The following is a 6,072-nucleotide window of genomic DNA, read 5'->3' on the forward strand; positions in this document are numbered from 1 at the left end:
AATTGTATTTTCCTTGTCCATACTTCCTCTTGCGGTTCTCAATCTGCTGCTGCTTCCCTTCAATCATAAGAGCACGATCTACCAACTCCTGATAGTTGTTGAAGGTTGCTACCATCAACTGCATGCTCAACTCATCATTTAGTCCTTCCAGAAACTTCTCCTGCTTAGCTGCATCCGTAGCGACGTCATCTGGGGCATAACGTGCTAGCTTACTAAATTCCTCCACATACTGGCCAACTATCCGTCCTACTTGGCGCAAGTTGTGAAACTCACGCTTCTTCATGGCCATAGCTCCTGCTGAAACATGGGCAGTACGAAAAGCCTGCTGAAACTGGTCCCATGTGACAGTGTCTACAGGGAAAGTGGCTGTGAAATTCTCCCACCATGACGCTGCTGGTCCTTCTAACTGATGTGCGGCAAACTTCACCTTCTCCGCATCTGTGCATCCTGCTATGGTCAACTCCCTAGCTGTATTGCGGAGCCAATCATCTGCTACTATCGGCTCGGTGCTACTGGAAAACACCGGCGGATTTAGCCTAAGAAAACGGGCTAAGTGGTCGACAGGTGGTGGTGGCGGTGGTGGTGGGTTGTTGTTGTTGTTCCCCTGATTCTGATTCTGGACTAGCAACTGCATCAATGTGTTCTGCTGCTGGATCAACTGGGTGAGCTCCGGTGGAAAGGCAAATCCAGGGTCACGTCTCGGAGGCATCTGAGGGTTTTAGAAGAGATGAGATATAAGAATAGAGGGGGTCTAAAGAGAAAACACTACCCATATGCACATGAGGCAAAAGCAAACAATTCACTTCAATCAATCAAACAAAGGCATACAATCGATCTAACTATCGCAAAAGTGCTCGGACTACTATATTTACATGGTGGACCACTACTACTAATGAGGTGGTCTACTAGAAATATTCTATGGTCATTGACTCCATAATATCTGCTCCAGCTTCATCAACATAGTCATCATCGCTACTATCTGCTTCCGAGTCGGTTCCGTCAATGATGATGTAGTCTTCCGGGCTAATCTCCTGAGGTTCTTTGTCTTCATCTACTGGCGTAGGGTCTCCCATAAATATTCCAATCTTCTTGATTAGGTCGTCATTCTTCTCCACCAATACTTCAATTTCTTCTTCATAATCTTCCTGTGTAGCCTTGAGTTCTTCCTCCAGTTCCTTGATTCTAGTCTTAGCCTTCTTCAGGTCTATCATGTCAGCGCACATCTGGTTCTCCTGTCGTCGAATGTGCTGGTTTAATTCCTGGATAAAAGCTGCAATTGATCTATCCTTCCTGGTGCTAATCATCTCCCAGTGTTCATCTCGACGCCCACAAATCTGGTAGATAGTATCCTTGAGATCCTTGCGGTAGACTTCTCCAATGCGTCCCATGGCGATGTGAGCTGTCATGCTCTTTCCTAGACTCCAAGTTGGTGCATCAAAAGAAAACTCTATGGGCTCAGTGACTGGCATGAACGTCCTTCCTGGAACTTGAACTTGAATCATCTAGCGCTCTTCTTCAGGTAAAGTGGCGTTGTAGGTTCCTGTGAAGCTTGGTACTCCTATGTTCAGGTATCTAGTGACTTCCTTCAAGTGACGTCCAAAGGGTGTATCTTCATCCGGTTGTGTGAACTTGTTCCTTGCATCCGCCATCCTAAAGAGTAGAAAAGATGAGAGGTTAGAAGAGAAGAGAGTGAAAAGTGTTCTAGGACTCTAACTTAGTGGTCGTGTCCTACAGTCAACGTGTACTCTGATACCATCTCTGTAGCGACCAGACCTCAAACGGTCTGATCTCTGTGCTCCGGTGTCATCCCTGGATCAGTAATGCTGACACCACACAATACTCGGAGGATTTATAGCAGAGTAGCAATCACACACTTATTACATCGAGTGTCTCAAAAGAGAACTTATTACAATAAATATGGCTTAAGGCCATCTAATAATGATAATAGCGAAAGGCTTGGAAGATAAGTGAGTCCATCAGCTCCAACGACATCACTGAGTATAGAACCACGACCTAAAAACTCCTTAATCGTCGTCTGAAATGTCTGCAACATTAACGTTGCAGCCCGAAACGGGTCAGCACATGGAATATGCTGGCAAGGTAACACATAGAGAGTAATGGAATGAAACAACTATACTATATGCATATTTGGCTGGTGGAAAGCTCTATGGTTACAGTTTTGCGTAAAGCCAATTTTCCCCTACTTCAAAGGAATAAATTTATTTAACTATCATGGTGGTTGTTAAACATTGAGAATGGTTGACAGCATTCTCAATCCCAATTAAGCATCATCATTAAACATAACCCAACAAAATTAATTTTAGAGTAACATGTTGAGATTCACATGATAATCCAGGTACTAGATACTCAAGATGTCCATGACCTGGGACACGGCTAACCATGATTAGTTTATTACACTCTGCAGAGGTTTGCGCACTTTTCCCCACAAGACTCAATCACCTCCGTTTGGTTTCTCGCACTACATGGTGTTTGAGAAGACGGATGACCGAGACATAGTCTTTCAGAAGCGCTAGCACCTTACGATCGGGTAGACCGTACCACCTACATCTTCTAGTCTACCACTGTAAGAGTTCGCACAACTTAGTCAACTATGCTAGATCCCATAATAGCTTGTGGCTGCACACAGAAGTTTCTAGTATGAATAGTCTCATGATCCCTTTGAGCCTGGGTGGCGGTCCAAAAGAAAGCAGGCAAGTCCTGGAATACCCAGGTGCCTCAATACACCTAGATGTGTGTTTAAGTTGCCACCTTAGATAAACCATTAATTAACAATCTCACATCTGTCATGGATATCACTCACCCAATCCACGTCTACTAGCATAGCATGGCATAATAAGCAAACGTAGAAGTAACTCCCAAAGGTTTGATAATAATAGGTAATAGGTACTACCTCATCTACTTCCCATCCCACAATTTAATTAGATCCTAATCATGCAATGTGTGAGGATTGATCTAATGCAATAAAACTGGGTAGTAGAAAAGGTATGATCAAAGTGTTACTTGCCTTGCTGATGATCCGCGAAACCTAAAGATTCGAAGTAACAGGCGGCGCACTCCGGGTATTCTATCGCAGACAAACAAACAAGCATACAATAAGTACTCATCTAATGCATAGGTAAAACTCAAATAAGAGATCTAACCAGAAGGTTCAACGTAAGAACTCCGGTTGGCAAAAAGAATCAAATCGAACGAAGCAACGAAAGTCAAACGGCGAAAGAAAACAACTTCGTTCTAGTAATCTAGATCTAGGGCAAATTTTACAGTAGCAAAACCTTGTTTAAGTTGGTTAAACAGATAGAAGGTTTCGAGACGAATCCCTAGGCGCTTGAATCGCCTGATTCCGATAAACGAGCGAAAAGATAAACTAAAACGAAAATCGGATCACGAATCGCGATCGGAAAAATCACGGATTTAATCCGAGAAAAAGAAAAACGATGAACGCCGAATATTTTTTCCTCTCTTTTTTCGGCATGGAAATCGAGGCGCGACGAACCTCGGCGGCGGGATCCGGCGGCGGCGGCTGTTGGGCTGGGGGCTGGCTAGGGTTTCCCTCGGGGTGGGCTGCCCCGGCTTATAAAGCCCCCCCTCGGGCCGGAGTCCTAGTCGGACACGGCCCGTAGGTCGGTTCGTTTTTTTTAATTATTCCGCTCAGAAGAAAAATAAAAAGAAATAATAAATGGACTCCAAAAATTCCGAAATAAATTTTCACGGGCTTCTAAAATCAAGCCGCACAAGGTGAACATTTATTTGGGCCCTAAATGCAATTTTGAAAAACGCACTTTTTCCCTAAATTCAAATAAAACACCAAAAAACTCCGAAATAAAATCTTATTTGATTTTTTTATTAAATCCTCAATATTTCTTTATTTTGGGAAGGTCATTTTATTCCCTCTCTCATATTTCTATAATAGAAATAATTGATGATAAAATAAATAAAATCAAATGATCCTATTCTCAAAATTTGAGAAAACTCAAATATGAAAATAACGAAAACCCCAACTCTCTCCGTGGGTCATTGAGTTGCGTAGAATTTCTAGGATCAACCAAAATGCAAAGTAAAATATGATATGCATTGATGATCTAATGTATAACATTCCAAATTAAAAATTTGGGATGTTACAGGTATTCTCTGCAAGTGCTGAAATAAGTGGTAATAGATAGTTTTATGATATGATAATTTGTAATGAGCAAAAAGTAACAAAAGTAAATAAAGTGCTGCAAGGTGGCCCAATCATTTTTGTAGCAAAGGACAAGCATGGACAAACTCTTATATAGAGAAAAGCGCTGCCGAGGACACATGGGAATATTGTCAAGCTAGTTTTCATCACGCTCATATGATTCGCGTTCGGTACTTTGATAATTTGGTATGTGGGTGGACCGGTGCTTGGGTGCTGCCCTTACTTGGACAAGCATCCCACTTATGATTAACCTCTATTGCAAGCATCCGCAACTACAACAAAAGTATTAAGGTAAACCTAACCATAGCATGAAACATATGGATCCAAATCATCCCCTTACGAAGCAATGCATATACTAGGGTTTAAGCTTCTGTCACTCTAGCAACCCATCATCTACTTATTACTTCCCAATGCCTTCCTCTAGGCCCAAATAATGGTGAAGTGTTATGTAGTCGACGTTCACATAACACCACTAGAGAGACAACATACATCTTATCAAAATATCGAACGAATACCAAATTCACATGACTACTAACAGCAAGACTTCTCCCATGTCCTTAGGAACAAATGTAACTACTCACAAAGCATAAACATGTTCATAATCAGAGGTGTATTAATATGCACATAGGATCTGAACATATGATCTTCCACCAAATAAATCAACTAGCATCAACTACAAGGAGTAATTAACACTACTAGCAACCTACTAGTACCAATCCCAGACTTGGAGACAAGAATTGGATACAAGAGATGAACTAGGGTTTTGAGAGGAGATGGTAGATACGTCTCCAATGTATCTATAATTTTTGATTGCTCCATGCTATGTTATCTACTGTTTTGGGCAATATTGGGCTTTATTATCCACTTTTATATTATTTTTGGGACTAACCTATTAACCGGAGGCCCAACCCAGAATTGTTGTTTTTTTGCCTATTTCAGTGTTTCGAAGAAAAGGAATATCAAACCGAGTCGAAACGGAACAAAATCAACTAGAGAAGTTATCTTTGGAAGGAAAGCTACCGGATGGACTTGAACCCCACGTCAGGAGCCAAGGGAGGTGCTCATGAGGGTGGGGTGCGTGCCCCCCTAGGGCGCGCCCCCTGCCTCGTGGGGCCCCCGAAGCTCCACCGACGTACTTCCTGCACCCATATATACTCACGTACCCTAAAACTTCCAGAACAGACAATAGATCGGGAGTTCCGCCGCCAAAAGCCTCCGTAGCCACCGAAAGCCAATCTAGACCCGTTCCGGCACCCTGCCGGAGGGGGCAATCCCTCTCCGGTGGCCATCTTCATCATCCCGGTGCTCTCCATGATGAGGAGGGAGTAGTTCTCCCTCGGGGCTGAGGGTATGTACCGGTAGATATGTGTTTGATCTCTCTCTCTCTCTCTCTCGTGTTCTTGATTTGGCATGATCTTGATGTATCGCGAGCTTTGCTATTATAGTTGGATCTTATGTTTCTCCTCCCCCTCTACTCTCTTGTAATGAATTGAGTTTCCCCTTTGAAGTAATCTTATCGGATTGAGTCTTTAAAGATTTGAGAACACTTGATGTATGTCTTGCCGTGCGTATCTGTGGTGACAATGGGATACATCGTGATTCACTTGATGTATGTTTTGGTGATCAACTTGCGGGTTCCGCCCATGAACCTATGCATAGGGGTTGGCACATGTTTTCATCGTGATTCTCCGGTAGAACTTTGGGGCACTCTTTGAGGTCCTTTGTGTTGGTTGAATAGATGAATCTGAGATTGTGTGATGCATATCGTATAATCATACCCACGGATACTTGAGGTGAGATTGGAGTATCTAGGTGACATTAGGGTTTTGGTTGATTTGTGTCTTAAGGTGTTATTCTAGTACGAACTCTAGGGC

This window comes from Triticum urartu, chromosome 1 (genome assembly GCF_003073215.2).
Source record: "Triticum urartu cultivar G1812 chromosome 1, Tu2.1, whole genome shotgun sequence".
NCBI classification, from domain to species: Eukaryota; Viridiplantae; Streptophyta; class Magnoliopsida; order Poales; family Poaceae; genus Triticum; species Triticum urartu.